General features: G+C 54.6%; 1 protein-coding gene across 1 annotated transcript in view; it reads left to right on the top strand.

The window, feature by feature from the left end:
* The first annotated feature begins 526 nt into the window (after positions 1 to 526).
* LOC133340668 (semaphorin-6D-like) overlaps positions 527 to 9,258 on the top strand; it is a 188,590-nt gene continuing 179,858 nt past the window's right edge. Inside the window, exon 1 of the mRNA XM_061549093.1 lies at positions 527 to 631. The gene's annotated coding sequence lies outside the window, so the exon portion shown is untranslated. The remainder of the gene's footprint in view (positions 632 to 9,258) is intronic.

The following is a 9,258-nucleotide window of genomic DNA, read 5'->3' as shown; positions in this document are numbered from 1 at the left end:
GATACGCACACAGATACACTCACACGCGCAGATATACAGAGATACACACACGCAGACACACATATATACACACACACAGATACACACACACGCGCAGATATACAGACAGAGATACACACACGCAGACACACAGATACACACAGAGACACAGATATACACACACAGAGATACACACAGACAGCGTCAGTGTAAGGAATCTCAGTCTCATTTGGCTTCTCTGCTCTCAGCAGCCGGCGACCTGAGATATACAGACACAGATACACACACACAGATATACACACAGACAGACAGACACACACACACGCGCAGATACACACACACAGATACATACACACACATACACAGACAGAGCCGGTGTAAGGAATCTCAGTCTCATTTGGCTTCTCTGCTCTCAGCAGCCGGCGACCTGGATTAACTCTCCTCGGAACCTGCGGAGGTCCAGGGACACGGAGACACGGGGAGACGGAGACACGGGGACACGGGGACACGGGGAGACGGAGACACGGGGAGACGGGGACACGGGGAGACGGGGAGACGGGGACACGGGGAGACGCTACGGCTGAGACTTCGGCTGAGAGAGACGGCGAGAGGTGGGGCGGAGATCGTGACACCCGGCCAGGCGCTGCTTTCGGTGAGTTCGGTGAATGTGTGGTGTGTGTGTGTGTGGTGTGTGTGTGTGTGGTGTGTGTGTGGTGTGTGTGGTGTGTGTGTGTGGTGTGTGTGTGTGGTGTGTGTGTGTGGTGAGTGTGTGTGGTGAGTGTGTGTGTGTGATGCTTTTGTAACGAGCTGGGGATGTACTGTGGTAGGAGCTGGGCTGTGTGCTGTAGTACTGTGGTAGGAGCTGGGCTGTGTGCTGTAGTACTGTGGTAGGAGCTGGGCTGTGTGCTGTAGTAAAGCCAAGTTAGTGGTACTGTGGTAGGAGCTGGGATGTGTGCTGTAGTACTGTGGTAGGAGCTGGGCTGTGTGCTGTAGTACTGTGGTAGGAGCTGGTCTGTGTGCTGTAGTACTGTGGTAGGAGCTGGGCTGTGTGCTGTAGTACTGTGGTAGGAGCTGGTCTGTGTGCTGTAGTAAAGCCAAGTTAGTGGTACTGTGGTAGGAGCTGGGATGTGTGCTGTAGTACTGTGGTAGGAGCTGGGCTGTGTGCTGTAGTACTGTGGTAGGAGCTGGTCTGTGTGCTGTAGTACTGTGGTAGGAGCTGGGCTGTGTGCTGTAGTACTGTGGTAGGAGCTGGGCTGTGTGCTGTAGTACTGTGGTAGGAGCTGGGCTGTGTGTTGTAGTACTGTGGTAGGAGCTGGTCTGTGTGCTGTAGTACTGTGGTAGGAGCTGGGCTGTGTGCTGTAGTAAAGCCAAGTTAGTTGTACTGTGGTAGGAGCTGGTCTGTGTGCTTTAGTACTGTGGTAGGAGCTGGGTGTGTGTGCTGTAGTACTGTGGTAGGAGCTGGTCTGTGTGCTGTAGTATTGTGGTAGAAGTTGGTCTGTGTGCTGTAGTAAAGCCAAGTTAGTTGTACTGTGGTAGGAGCACCATGGTCTGTGTACTGTAGTAAAGCCAAGTTAGTTGTACTGTGGTAGGAGATGGGGCTGCGTGGCAAAGGCCAGCCACACCGTGGCGAATTCGAGCGCTCCAGTCGATTTGGTGTCCGTGCACGGCGAGAGAGAGGATCAGGGAGGAGGAGGAGGGGGCGTTTGCAAAGCGGCCGATGCTGAGGCTCCCGAAAGTGGTGGAGCGGATTAAGTAGAACGAGAAATGGGCACATGAGTGACTGCTGTTGTGTCGTCACATTGCTCTTCCGATCTATAATCTGCGTGTTTTTGTTAATGTGTTGTGTGCCAGTGTGTGTGTGCCAGTGTGTGTGTGTGCCAGTGTGTGTGTGCCAGAGTGTGTGTGTGCCAGTGTGTGTGTGTCAGTATGTGTGTGCCGTGGGGAGCGGTGGTGTAGCGGTTAGCGTGCTGCGCTCTGAATCCGGCGACCCGAGTTCGATTCCCGCTCACGGCCAACACCAGTGACGATTATCTGAACCGGTCTCGGGCCCCCCCTAGGTCGACTCGGCCTCAAATGAGTACCTGGTGTGGTGTGTAAACATCGTCACTAGGGAGACAAAGGCGGCCGGGCGTGGTGTTGGCCACCCACCCCCTCGTGTGCTGTGCCGGCCTTCATAGGTGCTCGCTAACAACACTTGCCCCTACAGTCTGTTAAGGCTAAATTGGGGATCTTTTTATCTTTGTCAGTGTGTGTGAACATCGCCACTGGGGAGACAAAGGCGGCCGGGCGTGGTGCTGGCCACCCGTGCCGGTCTTCATCTGTGCTGCTCGCTAACAGCACTTGTCCCCAACAGTCTGTTGCAGGCTACACGGGGTGGATCTTTGTCTTAGTCACAATCGCTGTGTCACGTGGGAAATGGGAGCGAGAGAAAAAGAATAGATATTGCACGGACATCATAAATCAATGTTAAATAACGCAGCCCCCCCCCCCCTATAGCGCCTAAGTCGGTTTGGGACGGGGTGTACTGTGTCAGCCGGGACTACTTTGCGGGTATTGGAACGACGCTGCTGTGGCAGGCGGAGGGATCTGTGCTGTGGAGAGCAGCAATTGTGCTGTGACCAAACTAGCGCCCATCTGTGCTGTGGGAATTGCGAATTGTACTGCGGAAATTGGAGTTCGACCGTGGCGTTTGATTCTGTACTGGGGAAGATGTGTACTGTGTGATTGAAGCTGTACCGAGGCAATATAATCTGTACTCTGGCAATTTCATCTTTACTGTGGGAAATATAATCTGTACTGTGGAAATTGAATTTGTACTCTGGCAATTGAATCCGTACTGTGCCAGGATTCTCCGTGTGTCTGTGTGTGTGCTGCTTTGCCGGGGGAGCAGTAGTTTAGTGGTTTGCGCGCTGCGCTACGAACCCGGCAATTGTCTGAATTGGTCATAGGCTTCCCCAAGGTCGACTCAGCCTCAAATGAGTAACTAGTGCGGTGCTTAACCATCGCCACTGGGAAGACAAAGGCGGCCGAGTCGTGGTTCTGGCCCACCCACTCTGCCGTGTGTCGTGCCGTTCCTGCGTGGCTTGCTACTCACTAACAGCGCTTGTCCCCAACAAACCTGCCAAGGCTATACGGGGGATCTTTGTGTGTACAGTATAGTGGGTCTATGGGGAGCGGTGGCGCAATGGTTAGCGCTTTGCGCTGTTAAGCTTCGCGAGCCTCGCATACCCGAGTTGGATTCCCGGCACACAGCGAACATCTCTTTCATCCCGCCTCCAATCTATCCATCCAGCAGTGGATTGACAAAGGGCTGTCGGGTTAATATTCCGATTGATCCGTGTACATGTGCTGGTGGTACATACACGTGTGTATCGTTATCGATGGTGGCGCAGTGGTTAGCTCACTCGGCGATGGACGTGGCCGAGTTCAATTCCTGTGCCACGGGCCAAAGTGAGTGATGCGTGATACGACGCTGGTCGTCCCCTAGGTCGACTCAGCCTGAACGAGCACCGATCTTTGTGCGCGAGTCGCGAACCAGGGGGTCAGTGGACGGTTTCGAGAATCGATGCGCATATTTCGTAGCCCTAACGTGCTCAGATCGTTTAAATCGATGGATTTTTTTTTACCCTGCTCCGGGCCACCCTCTATGCAGACTCAGCCTGAAATGTAAATGTCGTCCCTAATGCCTCGGCGGAGGCGGCGGTGGAGGCGCAGGAGGAGGAGGGGGGGAGCGGTGGTGCAGTGGTCACAGCACACTGCGCTGCGAACCAGGCGAACCGAGGTTCGATTCCCGCTCACGACAACCATAACCCCAGCGGCTGCTGTCAGAATCGGTCGCGGGCCTCCTGCCCGAGTTCGACCCCGTCTCAAATGAGTTTACACATCGTCGCCGGGGAGACAAAGGCGGTCGTTCGTGGTGCTGGCAACCCCACCCCCCCCGTGTGCCGTGCCGGCCTTTCATAGGGTGCTGCTACTCGCTAACACAGCACTTGCCCTAACAGTCTGTCGAGGCTACACTGCGCGGGTCTCTTTGCCTTTGGTGGCGGTGCGATCACAACAAGGCGAGGCCCTCGCCGGGGAGACAAAGGCGGCCGGGCGTGGCCCCTACCACCCCGAGCGGCGGCGATTGCACGCACTGGGTTCAACCTTCGTTGTGTGCGCTGTTGTATTTGTTGTTGTTGTCGTTGTTGTTGTTATTGATGATGATGACACCATGGAGGTGCGGGGAATCATTTCCATCCAGCAGTGGTTTGGCCGTGGCTGTTGATGACGGCGGTGACCGGAGGGGTGGGTGGGGGTGTGATGAGCGCTTTGTCTTCGCGTGCAGCGCGCACTGTGTGCGTGTGCGTGTCTGTGTGTGTGCGTGTGTGTGCGTGTGCGTGTCTGTGCGTGTGCGCGTGTCTGTGTGTGTGCGTGTCTGTGTGTGTGCGTGTGTGGGGAGCGGTGGCGCAGTGGTGAGCGCGTGTGTGTGCGCGTGCGTGCGTGTCTGTGCGTGTGCGTGTCTGTGCGTGTGCGCGTGTCTGTGTGTGTGCGTGTCTGTGCGTGCGCGCGTGTGTGGGGAGCGGTGGCGCAGTGGTGAGCGCGTGTGTGTGCGCGTGTGTGCGCGTGTGCGTGTCTGTGCGTGTGCGTGTCTGTGCGTGTGCGCGTGTCTGTGTGTGTGCGTGTCTGTGTGTGTGCGCGTGTGTGGGGAGCGGTGGCGCAGTGGTGAGCGCGCTGCACTGCGCTGCGAACTCCGGCGACCCGAGTTCGATTCCCGTTCACGACCGCTCACAGTGGCGCAGATCTGAACCGGTCCTGGGCCTATTCCACTTGGTATCTGGTGCGGTGTGTAATGGGGAGACAAAGGCGGCCCGGCGTGGTGCTGGCCCACCCCCACCCTCCTTCGCGTGCCGTGCCGGCCTCCGTAGGTTGCTCCTCGCGAACAGCACTTGCCCCAACAATCTGTGAAGACTATACGGGGGATCTTTGTCCGGTGTGCGGCGAGCGGTGGCGCAGTGGTTAGCGCCGAACTCCGTCGACCCGCGCTCGATTCCCGCTCGAGGCCAAACGCCGCTAATCCTGAACCGGTCCCGAGACCTCCATTAGGTCGACTCAGCCTCAAGTGCGGAGTACCCGGCGTGTGTTAACATCGGCACTGGGGAGACAAAGGCGGCCGGGCCCACCCGCACTCCCAACTCGGGTCTTCACAGGTGGCCCCCGCAAGCAAGCACGTGCCCCCCCACCCCCCTCCACCACCCCCACCACCCCCACCACCCCCGCCTCCACCACCTCCACCGTCTCCACCGCCTCCACCATCTCCACCACCTCCACCACCTCCACCACCCCCACCACCCCCACCATCCCCACCACCTCCACCACCTCCGCGGGTTTTAACGACACATTTTCAATATTTACACGATCTCACCCAAAACAGAGAGTGACCCTCTCTTGCGGATGATATTGGCTGCGAAAGCCGACCACGTGTTCAACTGATCTTCGTCTTTGTTAAGAAGACGGAGACGGCGGTCCCATTCATTGTGCTGGTAATCGGTGCGGCCTCGAGTTCTGGTGCCTCCCCCCCTCCTCCCCCTCCTCCGCCGCCTTTTCCTTTGCCTTTGCACGCTCACAATCAGTGGCGAATTGTAAAGGAATACATAACAAAGGTCACAAGGCCCAGGCATTGCCTCCCAGGAGTGTCTTGAGATTCTTCCTCGAGGAGGGTCCTGCATAGGAATGTTTGGCCACTTCCTTACACCCAACACCCCCCCCCCCCTCTCCCCAACCACCCCCCACAACGCTAGCCAAGCTCCCTCCCTCACTCCCTTCCTTTCCAAGCGATTTGCAATTCAAACCTAGAATCGTTTGAAGTGTGTAAAGACAAACACAATCGTCCCAGCAAAGGTGAAGGTACAGAGAGAGAGAGAGAGACGGGGGTGGGGGCTGAGAAGAGGGTGGGAATGACCTCGAGGGGGAACTCTTAATCGGGTCGACCGCCCCGCGCTTTGGGGGGCCCTGCGCTTTGGGGGGCCCTGAGCTTCCGACGTCACGGTGATGTCAGATGAAGGCGTCGTGGGGAGGGGAGGGGGTGAGATTTGCCCCGGGTCCCCCCGCATCACCCCCCCACCCCCCCATTCTATCGCATCACCGCTGCCTGCGACCTCCTCTCAATGCCACGCCGAGTTTCATTAAGGCGGCCGGGCGGGCGGGCGTGATGGTGATGGTGGTGCTGGCCACCCACACCCGTGCGTGGTGCCGCGCCGGCCTTCATAGGCGCTGCTTTGCTCGCTCACAGCACTTGCCCCCACAGCCTGTGAAGACCGCACGGGGGGATCTTTGTCCTTGGAAGCTGGCACGTGTTGTCGATCTGACCGGGGGGGGGGGGGGGCAGGCACAGACATTCGGGACAAATATAATGGGTGGCGGGGTAGGTAGGTTATTTTATTCTGAGTCAACGGTTCGCCCACCCACCCACCCACCCCACACACCCCACATCCATTCAACAGGAACGCTGATTTAGGCTGACGGGCGGAACGAAACCTCGCGTGGCACGCTCCGTGCCTTGGCGGTGCGACCCCATCATCCTGTACGAGGTCTTCTCCTCCTTCTTATTCAGTGAGTTGGTGGTGGTAGAGGCTAAGCGACCACCAACAACATTTTTTTTTCTAACAAAATGAGTGATTCCTCCTTTTTGAATTCGGTGAAACTAAAAAAATCACTCGCCAATTATAATAATAATTATTATTATTATTCAAGAGCCGCTAACCGTGTGCGAGTGAATGCGACGTAGGTGGCAGCCTCGGCGGATAGCGTCACGAAGTCGGGCTGCGGACCCCTCTGGAGTTTAAGCCGCTCGCAGTCAGAAAGGGGGGCGGGGGGTTTCGGAGCAGCGATGTGTCGCTGTTTTTTATACCACCGGGATCTCCTAGCCCGTGGCGTGTCCCTAGATGGCGTAGGTTTCCTAATAAAGGGACTCCTCTACATGCGAACATTCCAGTTACGAACTTTCAGAGAGATACGAACAAACCTGGTCCCGTATATCCAGAGTCGTAAGTTCGACCACCGCGCAATAGATGGCGACAGTCGCATCTTCTTCTGCGGAACGTGAAGAACCAGTGGCATCTACATCTGCAGAACGAGAAGAACCAGTGGCATCTACATCTGCAGAACGTGAAGAACCAGTGGCATCTACATCTGCAGAACGTGAAGAACCAGTGGCATCTACATCTGCAGAACGTGAAGAACCAGTGGCATCGACATCTGCAGAACGTGAAGAACCAGTGGCATCTACATCTGCAGAACGTGAAGAACCAGTGGCATCGACATCTGCAGAACGTGAAGAACCAGTGGCATCGACATCTGCAGAACGTGAAGAACCAGTGGCATCGACATCTGCAGAACGTGAAGAACCAGTGGCATCTACATCTGCAGAACGTAAAGAACCAGTGGCATCTACTTCTGCGGAACGTGAAGAACCAGTGGCATCTACATCTGCAGAACGTGAAGAGCCAGTGGCATCTACATCTGCAGAACGTGAAGAACCAGTGGCATCTACATCTGCAGAACGTGAAGAACCAGTGGCATCTATATCTGCAGAACGTGAAGAACCAGTGGCATCTACATCTGCGGAACGTGAAGAACCAGTGGCATCTACATCTGCAGAACGTGAAGAACCAGTGGCATATACATCTGCAGAACGTGAAGAACCAGTGGCATCTACATCTGCAGAACGTGAAAAACCAGTGGCATCTACATCTGCAGAACACGAAGAACCAGTGGCATTAACATCTATAGGAGATGATACAATTTTTAAAACCATTCCCCCGTTTTTAGTGTACATGCTGTACGACATGATTGGAATTGATACCAGTAAAGTTGGACTTACGAACAAATCAAAACAGACGTCTGGAACCTAACTCGTTCGTAAGTAGAGGAGTCCCTGTATCCTGTAATGTTGGATAATTTCTAGTTTCTAGAAATCTAGAAACTATTAAACTTAAGTATTTTTAAACTTTACCAGTTAAGGTCCACTGAGTTATATAGCTCTTTTTTTTTCAAAAGCTACCTGGTTATCACAAATGATCGCTCAACTAAAGTGGCTGATATCATGATCGTGTGGGGATTTAGAGCAGTCGAGTACACGGAACGCGTGTTTGTTGATTGTAAATGTGGAGGGGGGAAACGGAGGACCTGGAGAGAAATCCACGCGACTAACACGGGGAGAGAGCGAGAGACACGCAAACTCCAAATATACAGCAGCAGGCGCCAGGGTCGGAATCTGACTCACGACTTCCTGTACACCAGGCGAGGTAGTTAACATCTCCTAGCCACCGTGATGATGATGAGAGAGAGAGAGACACGCAAACTCCAAATATACAGCAGCAGGCGCCAGGGTCGGAATCGAACCCACGACCTCCTGCATAGAATACAAGTGCCTGTCTTCCCGATGTTTCCTTGATCTAATACAGTACAGCATGAAATATTATATTATTTTCAACGTAAATTGCTTCTTTTTACAATATTAATGGTGAGTTGCGTCGTGCTTATCGCACCAAAGAGTTCGTCACGAAGGCCGGGAACGCATCCTCACGGCACTGCCGTTGCGAGTGATTCGATATACGCCGTTTCAGTATACGAACGAAGCCCCGGGAACGCATCTCCTTCGTATATCGAGGTGCTGCCGTACTGTACGACACGTCGTCACCACCACCAGCACCAGCAGAGAGAGGAGAGCCGAGCAAGAGCGGCGAATGTGCCGAGCGATTTTGGATTTTCAGCAAAAAACCGGTTACGTCGAGAGCGGCGATCAAGCTTTTTCATTTTTATTTAATTATTGCACCTACAAAGTGTACTCGAACCTTTGCCCGCTTGCGGACGCTCCATTGTGGCGTTGTTTTTGCCGCAGCATGGAATCGGATTAGCATCGCCTTTATCCGCGAGACGGCCTGTGAATTTATTAGTTTTCACTCTGTCGGGTGGTGGGAGGGTGCTCTACACACACGGAAGGTGGGTAGCGAGTACTGTGGCAGTAGATGAACTGTGAATCTATGGGTCTCTGTGTAAGTATATGGGTCTATTTGCGAGTCTATGGGTCTCTTTGCGAGTCTATGGGTCTCTGTGCGAGTCTATGGGTCTCTTTGCGAGTCTATGGGTCTCTGTGTGAGTCTATGGGTCTCTTTGCAAGTCTATAGGTCTCTGTGCGAGTCTATGGGTCTCTTTGCGAGTATATGGGTCTCTGTGCGAGTCTATGGGTCTCTGTGTGAGTCTATGGGTCTCTGTGTGAGTCTATGGGTCTTTGTACGA

The sequence above is a fragment of the Lethenteron reissneri genome, chromosome 1 (assembly GCF_015708825.2).
Source record: "Lethenteron reissneri isolate LAM-NWPU_2019-01 chromosome 1, ASM1570882v1, whole genome shotgun sequence".
Classification (NCBI taxonomy): Eukaryota; Metazoa; Chordata; class Hyperoartia; order Petromyzontiformes; family Petromyzontidae; genus Lethenteron; species Lethenteron reissneri.
This window is presented reverse-complemented; position numbering and strand designations above follow the sequence as displayed.